This window comes from Trachemys scripta, chromosome 4 (assembly GCF_013100865.1).
Source record: "Trachemys scripta elegans isolate TJP31775 chromosome 4, CAS_Tse_1.0, whole genome shotgun sequence".
Taxonomy (NCBI): Eukaryota; Metazoa; Chordata; order Testudines; family Emydidae; genus Trachemys; species Trachemys scripta.
Window position 1 is genome coordinate 85,616,812 of NC_048301.1, and position 12,071 is coordinate 85,628,882.

The window sequence follows — 12,071 nt, forward strand, 5'->3', positions numbered from 1 at the left end:
AATGCCTGCTGGGGAAAAAAAATGTGTCGAGGGTGGTTTTGGGTAACTGTCATCATTCAACCGTCACTCCCGCCCTCCCTCCCTGAAAGCGCTGGCGGGCAATCATTTCGCGCACTTTTCTGGTGAGTGACAGTGCAGACGCCACAGCACTGCGAGCATGGAGCCCGCTGCAACCATCACTGCAGTTATGGCCGTTGTCAACACCTCGCACCTTATCATCCACCTTTTTCAGTGGCAGATGCTGAGAAATCGGGCGAGGAGGATACGGCAGCACGGTGAGGACATTAAGTCTGAGAGGGGCACAGACCTCTCGCAAAGCATGGGACCCCGCGCCGTGGACATCATGGTGGCAATGGGTCATGTTGATGCTGTGGAACGGCGATTCTGGGCCCGGGAAACAATCACGGACTGGTGGGACCGCATAGTGCTGCAGGTCTGGGATGAATCACAGTGGCTGCGAAACTTTCGCATGCGTAAGGGAACTTTCCTGGAACTTTGTGAGTTGCTGTCCCCTGCCCTGAAGCGCAAGAACACCCGGATGCGAGCAGCCCTGACTGTCCAGAAGCGAGTGGCCATAGCCCTCTGGAAGCTTGCAACGCCAGACAGCTACCGGTCAGTCGCGAATCACTTTGGCGTGGGCAAATCTACCATAGGGGTTGCTGTGATGCAAGTAGCCAACGCAATCGTTGAGCTACTGCTCTCAAAGGTAGTGACCCTGGGAAACGTGCAGGTCATCATAGATGGCTTCGCCGCGATGGGATTCCCAACCTGCGGTGGGGCTATAGATGGAACTCACATCCCTATCCTGGGACCGGAGCACCAGGCCAGCCAGTACATTAACAGAAAGGGCTACTTTTCAATGGTGCTGCAAGAACTGGTAGACCATAGGGGATGTTTTACCAACATCAACGTCGGATGGCCGGGCAAGGTTCATGACACTCGTGTTTTCAGGAACTCTGGTCTGTTTAGATGGCTGCAGGAAGGTATTTACTTCCCGGACCACAAAATAACTGTTGGGGATGTGGAGATGCCTATAGTGATCCTCGGGGACCCAGCCTACCCGCTAATGCCCTGGCTCATGAAGCCCTATACAGGCGCCCTGGACACTGAAAAAGAACTCTTCAACTACCGGCTGAGCCAGTGCAGAATGGTGGTGGAGTGTGCTTTTGGATGTCTCAAGGGGAGATGGAGAAGCTTACTGACTCGCTCTGATCTCAGCGAAACCAATATCCCCATTGTTATTGCAGCTTGCTGCGTGCTCCACAATCTCTGTGAGAGCAAGGGGGAGATGTTTATGGCGGGGTGGGAGGTTGAGGAAAATCGCCTGGCTGCTGATTACGCCCAGCCAGACAGCCGGGCGATTAGAAGAGCCCAGCGGGACGCGCTGTGCATCCAGGAGGCTTTGAAAGCTAGGTTCCACAGTGAGCAGGGTAACCTGTGACTATTAAGTTTGTTTAAAGAGAAGCTGAACCTGCCCCCGTTTCTTTACCCACTTAATGTTGACTATCCTCTCCAGTTACATACCCCCTCACCCCGTTGCCCCCCTTCCAACACACCTTTAAAAATAAAATAAATGGAACTTTGTTCATTAACACTGTTTTCTTTATTAAGGGTTTTGTGGTAAAGGGTTGAAACTGGGACGCAGACTGTGGTGGGGAGTGGGTGTAGTGATGGAAAGGACGCTTCTAAACTCAAGGAATGACAGGCTCCTGCTCCTAGAGCGGTCCGCAGTGGTGGACTGGTTGTTTCAACGGAGCCTGCCACCCCTCCTTTTCGGGACTCTGTGTGTGGGAGCTATGTGACTTTGTGGCGGGGGAGGACGGTTACAGATCCCCTGCTGCGTGGCTCTGTCATCCAGGCTAAGGACCGCTGCATAAGATCTGTAACCGCCCTCCCCCGCCACAAACTCACATAGCCCCCCCCACCACAGAACATGAAAACCACCTGCCAGACTGACCAGGGTGCCTAGTGACTGAAATGTGTGTGTGCCTTCTGCTGAACCTGCCTCCGTGTCTGTAACCTGGTAAAGGTGACTGTCCTCTCCAATTACCAACCCTCTTTCCCCCCTTCAAACACACTCTTCTCTAAAAGAACCTGACGGAAACAGTAATTAACAGAAATGTATTTTTTATTAACAACTACACAGTTAGGGGATGACACTGGGATGGGGGCTTGGGTGAGTGCTTTTGGAGTGAAGGAAAGGACTTATCAAAACTTTGGGAATGAGAGTCGTCTGGTACTTGAGCAGTCTGCAGGGGTGGAGTGACTGTTTTCATGGCCCCTGCCGCCCCTCCTTCTTGGGACTTTGGGTGAGGTGGGGATGGGACTTTGTGGTGCGGGAGGGCAGTTAGAGATAGACTGCAGCGGGGCTCTGTCCTCCTGCCGCCGGTCCTGCAGAACATATACAAGGTGCCACAGCGTGTCCGTTTGCTCCCTCATTAGTCCAAGCAGTGTTTGAGTCGCCTGCTGGTCTTCCTGCCGCCACCTGTCCTCCCGTTCGCTGTGTGATTGCTGGTATTGCGACATGTTCTCCCTCCACTGGGTCTGCTGTGCCGCCTCGGCTCGGGAGCAGCCCATAAGTTCGGAGAACATCTCGTCCCGTGTCCTTCTCTTTCGGCGCCTAATCTGCGCCAGCCTCTGGGAAGGGGATGCCAGGGTAGCTCGGGAGACACTCGCAGCTGTGGGTTGGGAAAAAAGGAGTGAATTCCTCACAAAGATACATTTTTGTGAACAATGAACATAGTCTTTCTCTGTGAACAAGACCATGCACAGCACCTATCACATGTGCACTCAGGACAAGGTCGAATTTTCGGCCTTCCCATTCAGTGCCTGGGGTCTTGGAGTACAGATCACACAAACGGGGCAGGACAGCGGAATTCGGGTAGCAGGTGGACATGGTAAGCCATAGACTTTTGGCTGCTGAAAGCTTAATTTATAGCAGTGCCCTCCTTTCATGTTCAAAGCAATGCCCCAAGCGTTGGCCAGTTCCTGCTGCCGGCAATCCGGCCAGCATGAACTCTGCCCCTGTCCCACCCCCCACGCGGCTGTCCCCAGGAAAGATCCCTGCATGCTGCCCCTGTCCCGCCTCCACCGTGTGGCTGTAAACCGCTGGTTACAGTTATGTAAAGGAACAGGCAATCAGTCCCAATACTAACATTCCCCTAATTTAAAGCAGGTCACCATGAGTGATATCACTCTGATGAGGATTTCGGACACAGAGAAAGACCGCATGCTGCATGAATGCCAGCAAAAACCAGGGCTGTATGCGGCCATGCTGTGCGAGGCACTGATCCTGGAGTACTTGCTGCTAGCCTGGCGCGGAAAAGTTTCCTACCATGGAGGACGCAATAAGACCGCTCTCCCCAGGAACCTAATGCAAAGGCTTTCAAATTACCTCCAGGAGAGCTTTGTGGAGATGTCCCTGGAGGATTTCTGCTCTATCCCCGGACATATTGACAGAATTTTCCAGTAGCTGCACTGGCAAGGACTAAAAAGTAAAGCGCCTAGGGCAAAGTAATCATGAAAAACCCATTGTTAATATTCCATTCCTGTTCTGATCAAAATAAATGTTTACATGTTTAAAACACCGACTGATCCTTCCCCTGATTCAGGGTCAGGGTTAATGCCATGGGAGGGTTGGTAAGGGATCTCCGTGAGGGTGATGAAGAGATCCTGGCTGTCGGGGAAATCAGCGTTGTATGAGCTGTCGACTGCCTCGTCCTCCTCATCTCCTTCCTCATCTTCCCCATCCGCAAACATCTCAGAGGAAGCGGCCGTCGACAATACCCCATCATCAAAGTCCTCGGTCACTGGCGGGGTAGTGGTGGCAGCCGCACCTAGAATGGAATGCAGTGCCTCGTAGAAATGGCATGTCTGGGGCTGGGATCCGGGGCATCCGTTTGCTGCTTTGGTCTTCTGGTAGCCTTGTCTCAGGTCCTTGATTTTCACGCGGCACTGCGTTGCATCCCGGCTGTATCCTCTCTCCCTCATGGCTTTGGAGATCTTCTCGTAGATCTTCGCATTCCGTTTTTTCGATCTCAGCTCTGAAAGCACAGACTCATCGCCCCACACAGTGATCAGATCCAAGACTTCTGATCAGTCCATGCTGGGGCCCTCTTTCCATTCTGCGATTGCATGGTCACCTCTGCTGGAGAGCTCTGCATCATTGCCCGTGCTGCTGAGCTCGCCACGATGTCCAAACAGGAAATGAGATTCAAACTGGCCAGTCAGGAAAAGGAATTCAAATTTTCCCGGGGCTTTTCCTGTGTGGCTGGTCAAAGCAACCGAGCTCGGACTGCTGTCCAGAGCGTCAACAGAGTGGTGCACTGTAGGATAGCTCCTGGAACTATTAGCGTCAAATTCCATTCACACCTACCCTAATTCGACATGGCCATGTCGAATTTAGTGCTACTCCCCTCGTCGGGGAGGAGTACAGAAATCGATTTAAAGAGACCTCTATGTCGAACTAAATATCATCATTGTGTGGACAGGTGCAGGGTTAATTCGATTTAACACTGCTAAATTCGACATAACCTCCTAGTGTAGACCAGGCCTAAGATCTTCAGGGCAGGGACTCTTTTGTAATAGGTTTGTAAAATGTCAAGCACATTAGGGCTCCAATCTCAATTTAGGCCTCTAGGTACATCATACAATTTGTTTTGGGGCCACTAAGTACAGCCATAATACAAATAAATAATCAATGGAAAGCTCCTATTGACTTAAATAGACCCAATAGCAATGGGATAGTACAATCACTCCCAGTATTGGAGTGTTGGAATTATATCTATAAATCCACTATTTTGGGTCTTTTTGTTTATATCCCATGGATTATAATAAATATAATCACTTCCCTCCATATTTTTAAATCAAGAGGAATTTCAAGAGGGCAACTTCTACTAAATTTAATCACTTTCTCTCTGCATGGCAGAAGTGCATAGTAAAGATGTAATAACTAAACAGGAATATCTAGTAAATGGAGATGGCTTTTATTAATGCCAATAAAAAGAGGCAGTGTTGTACAGTGGATAAGTTTCTAGACTCTATTATATAGTTTCTAGCCTCTTGCTATATAGCCTTGGGAAAGTAACTTCAGTCCCTGCACCTCAGTTTCCTTGCCTGTAGATTGGGGATAATGATATTTAGCTTCCCTTGTAAAACGCTCTGGGAGCTATGAATTATCTAAGTGATATCTAAAGCTCAAGGCACACTGAGAATACAACATACAAATACATTCAAAAATTCAAAAGTCATCTAATATCAACATGTAAAATTCTCCCAAAATAAAACAGGGACCCGTCCCTTCCCAACTCATTCCTCCTCCAGTTCAAGAAAACACTGAGGAAATACATAGCACTTTTAACATGCCCTTAAGGTCAACAGAGTCAATGAGGGAATAGCAGGGTATGAGGTGACTGGTCCAGGATGGCCTTTATACAATATGTGTGTGTGTGTGTGTGTGTGTGTGTGTGTGTGATTAGAGCTGAGTGAATAATTCACAATGAATAATTTATCTAATGAGTTTAATCACTTAATCCTCATGGAATATTTGAGAGCAGGTTGTGATTGCTTCAGATTAATTTATTACAGGCCTGATCCAAAGCTCACTGAAGTTATTAATGATCTGGAGGAAGGCGTGGACTGCACCCTCAGCAAGTTTGCAGATGACACTAAACTGGGAGGAGTGGTAGATACGCTGGAGGGTAGGGATAGGATACAGAACAAATTAGAGGATTGGGCCAAAAGAAATCTGATGAGGTTCAACGAGGACAAGTGCAGAGTCCTGCACTTAGGACAGAAGAATCCCATGCACTGCTACAGTCTAGGGACCGAATGGCTAGGTAGCAGTTCTGCAGAAATGGACCAGTGGGTTACAGTGGATGAGAAGCTGGATATGAGTCAACAGTGTGTCCTTGTTGCCAAGAAGATCGAGGGACATGATCATTCCCCTCTATTCGACATTGGTGAGGCCTCATCTGGAGTACTGTGTCCTGTTTTGGGCTCCACGCTACAAGAAAGATGTGGAAAAATTGGAAAGAGTCCAGCGGAGGGCAACAAAAATGATTAGGGGGCTGGAGCACATGACTTATGAGGAGAGGCTGAGGGAACTGGGATTGTTCAGTCTTCAGAAGAGAAGAATATGGGGGAATTTGATAGCTGCTTTCAACTACCTGAAAGGGGGTTCCAAAGAGGATGGATCAAGACTGTTCTCAGTGGTAGCAGATGACAGAACAAGGAGTAATGGTTTCAAGTTGCAGTGGGGGAGGTTTAGGTTGGATATTAGGAAAAACTTTTTCACTAGGAGGGTGGTGAAGCACTGGAATGGGTTACCTAGGGAGGTGGTGGAATCTCCTTCCTTAGAGGTTTTTAAGGCCTGGCTTGACAAAGCCCTGGCTGGGATGATTTAGTTAGGGATTGGTCCTGCTTTGAGCAGGGGGTTGGATTAGATGACCTCCTGAGGTCCCTTCCAACTCTGATATTCTATGATAAGTTAATGGAAAGACTCCTATTGACTTTAATGGTCTTAGGATCAGACCCCAAATGTTTCTGGGAATTATTCTAGCTCTATAAATAAATCATGAACAGCTCTTTGGAAATAACGGTACAGAATAATTCTAGTTATACAAATTCCCTTTAACCAAAAACTCCTAATTATTCGAGTCCACGGTATATTCCCCATGTAGCCCTATGTTAATTACAGTACGCTTCCATTTATCCAAACACTGGGTTACTTGAAATTTTCAGAGGTCACCCAGGCTAAATGGACCTCGATAAGCAGGCGTATACTGTATTTACTATTTGCTGTTTGGCTCGGGGTGGTTGTTCAATAATGTCACATTGTATTGTTTCTGTTTCTTCATTAGATTAATGCCCATGAACCTCTGGTAGAAATGCTTGCATGTATGACTTTAAAATTCATTTTCCACAAAGCCATGCTGAAACTTTGAAATCTCCTTTCTATAAATACTTGTGCCAGTAAAACTCAGTCCCAGAAAGCAGACACAAAAAGGGTATGAACATGGCCAAAGCACAGTCATTTAAAGATTGGAGTGCGTTTGTAGGAAGAGTTTTGCAGCAGCTGCTGTTCTGGACATGCTGGCCTGGATTCTCATTTATGGTTAAGAAGAGCACAATGGAGCTTTAGGATGATGACCCAAAAGCCTGGAATGACCTTTACTGTGTCCTGATCATAGGCCAACTGTTCACTAGACTAGTTGTAACTACAGTAGGGTGACCAGACAGCAAATGTGAAAAATCGGGACGGGGTGGGGGGGTAATAGGAGCCTAAATAAGAAAAAGACCCAAAAATCGGGACTGTCCCTATAAATCGGGACATCTGGTCACCCTAAACTACAGCAGCCTGAAAGGTATTTTAAGATACAGTTAATGGTGGCCCCAAAGATCAATACAGCACTCAGGGATCAGTGGGGTATAGGTAAGTCTCGGACTTCCCTCCTCCTCTTTGTTGCCCCGTCATGTCCTTATTCCAGCGAAAGGGAAAGGGTTGACATAGAAGGCAGCATACTAATGTATCATTCCTTTACACTGGCGGTGATCTTCCTGTGGCTAGCTGAACTGGCCTTGGCGTCAGATTGTGCTGCAACTGCAGTGCATCACACCAAAGAATCTGGGCTGCTCTGCTTACAGGACTCATGAAAGTTTCAAAGACAATGTCATTGTCTTCTGGGGCTGTAGTCTGCTAAGCAAAATGTCAATAATATAATTCTAGTGTAAATGAAAATAATTATTTTGAATCACTTTATTTATGAAGCAAAATATTAAATCTACATACAAATGAGCAATAGCAGAAGTGTTTGAGGATATCCAAATTGCAAATTCATTACAATTCAACAGCATTGTAAAATTATAGTAATGATATACAATAGTTGCAATTAAGATAGTTAACTTCTTATCTTGTTGTGAAGGATGGCTTTGTTTACATACATTATATCTATCTATGACATACTTTAGTACAACTCTTCTGCCCTGATAATCCTGTTGTAATAGAGAGCCTCATTTTCTGAGCTGATATATTTATAGCTCAGCAGCATGACAAAGTAATGCATTGCTTATTTTGGATTCACAGCAGTGCCTGTGTCTCCCTTGTGACTAATTCTGCATTCAGTCAGGTTTCTGTGCCTGCCTTCCTCTGCAGAGTCCCCATGAATCCTTAATGCCATTGTAGCTCCGTGATGCCAAGTCAGTTTTCATCAGCATGTCCACTTAGCTGAAACCCAGTGACTTCCGCAGTGCAACGTATCAAAATATCTTCCTGAGACTGGTCTGCAGCTCATGAGCTATAGTAAAAGAAGGTCAAGTTCCACTAGACTGTAGTGTCTTTTTAAAAAGACTTCCTACGGTGTCTTCCCTCATCATTGTAAAGCACTGGGAGCAGAGCTGCTCAAACTGTTTTCAGTTAAAACAGTTTTTGGGAGAAAATGTTTTTTTTTTTTTTAAACTTCATGAAACAGTTTTTTAAACATTTTTTTATATATATTTTTCATTTAAATTGGAAGTGAAAAGTTCTCTTTTTTAATTTTTAAAATTCTTTTGCAGTATTTGTATTTGGTCTTCATATTTGATCTTCATTTTTACTCTTCTAGCTTGGTCATGATTATTTTCAGCTGTTATTGTTGTAACTTTTTGGTTTGTGTTCAGTTGTAAGTCTTCTTATTTTTCATTTTTTGTTTTTAATTCCTTGGTTGTATCTTTCTTCTTTTCTTATAATCAATTCATCTGGTTTCGTAGCTTTTCTTTTCTTGTTTTCAGCTCCTTTTCATTTTTATTTTCTATTTGTTTGGGGACGGGGCATGTGTGGAAATATTGTCAATTATTATTGGTTAGCTTAGACATACTTCCCCCCTCCAAACCCAATAATTTTTGGAAATAAAAATTTTCAGTTTCAAAATGTAAAAATTTGCTTTTTTCAACATGACTTGTTTTAAAAATGAAAATATTTTCAATAAGAATTCTAAAGATTGGAAAAAATGAACAAAATTTATTTTGAATTTTATTGTTTACTAACTTCTTATGAATATGCAGTGAAGAACCAAAAAGTTCTTTCCTCAATGGCAGAGCTCAATGAGGTGAGCTGCACCATCTCTCTTTGCTAGCCAACTCATATGAGTAATGTCATATATCTAAGTGTTCAATGTGTCATGAGACAAGTCATCACAGAAAGAGTTGCTTTCTTCTAACCCTGAACCAGAAACTATATTAGAGTAAGAAAATCAGCATTAGCCCCCTCTGTTCGCTTCACCAACACAGATTTTGTCTCTAGACCCTCCTCCCTCCTGCTTGGCTTACTTTTATGGTTTTTAAAAGCATGTACATCTTCAGACAAGCTCTGACTGTTGGGTTTGATATTTTTGGATGCACATGTGAGAATTTATCATCAGCCTCTTGTACTCTGCTATTCCACTATCTTCAGTGATAGTAATTCTAAAGAAAATGGTTAACTAAATGCGCACCCACATATGGAAAAGAGAGACCCTTTTAAGTGAGTTATCCTGGGAAACTGGGAAAATTCATCAAAATGATCTTTTACTTAATAAAATCAGTCTAATAAAATCAATGCCATACGTAAGTATGAACATTCTGCAACACAAAAAGAAAAGAAAAGAAAATTAAAAACAACCCAGCAACAAATACATAATCTTATGTGTAATCTGGACTGTGACATAACAAAGAGCCCCGAATAAGAGTAGCATGCAATTGCACTAGCTTCAGAACACTCACAGTGGGGTTCATGATTTGACACCCGCCCCACATTGATCTATGCAGAAGCAGCTTACTTCCCCTCTGCATCCCACCCCCTCCATACTGGCTCATCAAGGCTGGCCAGTGCTTTCAGGGCTAAAATTAAGGCTCTGCCCACTCCAAGATTCTCTGTTCTCTGTGCTTTGAGCCACAAAGCATATGGCTCACACCGGGCAGTGAGGGGATAATTTATGCACCTTTACTCCCTCAAATGGGTGTGTAAGCTAAACAATAACCTTGCCCACTGAACTTGGAGGAAGAAGTGTAATATATTTTGTATTGGTCCTCTAAAACTGCTCAGCCTTCTGAATGGTGGCAGTTGCATCCTCTACTTATACATTCTTTTCTACCTCTTCTTAACGTTTATTAATGTAAGAATCATAAATTTTATGTCAAGAAAGCATAAAACTAACCCACTACTAGCTACTTAATTATTTACCATTATCTAGATTATAATGGAAACAAATCCTAATTTTTCTTTTAATCTTTTATTATTTTTTGATTTTAGCTTCCCGATTAGAGATTTTATTGTAGATGCAGGTTTTCCAAGTTATTTTTTGGATGTAGGGCAGTGAACCCTAAAAGTATAGTCTGACCAGATGGGTACATGAATATAGAAAAATAAATAATTCAAGATAAATGAGGCTTCAGTGCCCCTGAAGGAAGTGAGTGACAGATCCAGTGCTCAGACCATTAACATGACACATATTCAAATAGCTTGAAATTTATGGGTACTGTTAACACTGCACACATGTGCCCAAAACACATGCAATTTCTTAATCAGTCCTGGCTCTATTTTTGTATACCAGCCCCAGGTCAGAAGGGGTGAATGATTCCAATCAATATCCAGTTGTTAGAGTAACAGCCATGTCCGTTCTGGATGGCTGAGTGGGTGAAAACATGTTTGTTCTACTTAATGTGACACAGTCCTGTCAAATTAACAACCACGATGGCAGGAGCCGGCTTGCTTAATGGGTTGAAGTCAGTTCCACAGAGAATTTATCATCAACACTCAACCAATAGATCTAAAACCTCATTACAAAGGTTTATTTGCAGATAATAACTTAAGGTACACTTTGTACTACACGGGGTTGTCTGATTTTAAAGATACAATATGCTATATTGCTTAGTAAACAACTGATCTTTAAATTGACATAACCCCAAGATAACTGAACATAGAGGTAGAGTTACTTACTCAAGCTCCTGTTGGGCTAAACCAGAGTGGATACTATTGTTGTATGAAAATGGACAAAAATGTAGAACAGACACAAAATTCTTTCCTCTGATTCACAGCTGAAGCAGTATCCTCTCAATAAGATTCCATTATGTGGAATGATACTGCCCATTCACAGATGAGTAATCAGCAGACTCTGAATCCACAGCCCAGACCTCTACCACTTGAAATAAATGAGTAGTCGGTAGCAGTAGTAGGCTGCTTTGTGGAAGGTCTATGTAACTATTTGCTAAACAGCAGTGAACTGTTGGGAATCAGAAATGCCAGGTTCTCTTCTTGGAGAAGGAGGGTAGGAGCTAGTGCTTAGAGACAGCACAGCCAAGCACACAGAGTTGACACATTCATTCTGAAGACATTGTGTGTAAGTGAATGAGGCTTGAGTTTGAGCCCTGCAAGAAATGATCTTGTGTAGCCTCTCAATTACTCCCTCTGTAATGTAAAAGAATGTTACTTGCCTGCCCAATAATAAAGAATATATATTTTACACAAAATTATTCATACCAGTAAATGAAAGAGCTGAGACTAGAATTAATAGTATCCTCCAGTTTCCGAATCCAGTAATCCTTTTTATATGCCAAAGGGTGTGTTGTGGTGGCAGTGTTGTACCAGGCAAAATTCAAAGTCTATGGAGCCTAGGAAGCGTGCTTAGTGCTGCTAGAATGTTCTGAGATTTTAGTAGCAATCCTCTAACAAGTTCCACTGAGCACATGCAAAGGACAGTTTCAAAAGGTTTAATACTTTGTGAGCTCTGGGTGGATTTCCTTTGGGATAACAAAAGGCACTTCTCTGACTTCAAAACAATCTTCCTGCCAAATTTCAGTAATATGCTCCTAAACATGGAGATACTAGATCGCTTCAAAAATTGGTAGGGAGAACATATTAGCATTAGCATAGTTTCCTCTAACCTTGTTCTCAGAAGTGACTGGACCATTTTTTGCCTCTAAGGGAATTCAGGCTGATGCAGAAATCGGACATGGAAAATTTCAGCCCAAATGGTTAAAGTTTTGCTAAAATTATAAGCAATAGAAAACAGGTGCTTGTAATCAAATGATAGGCAACTTTAATTGTAGGTGTCACCACC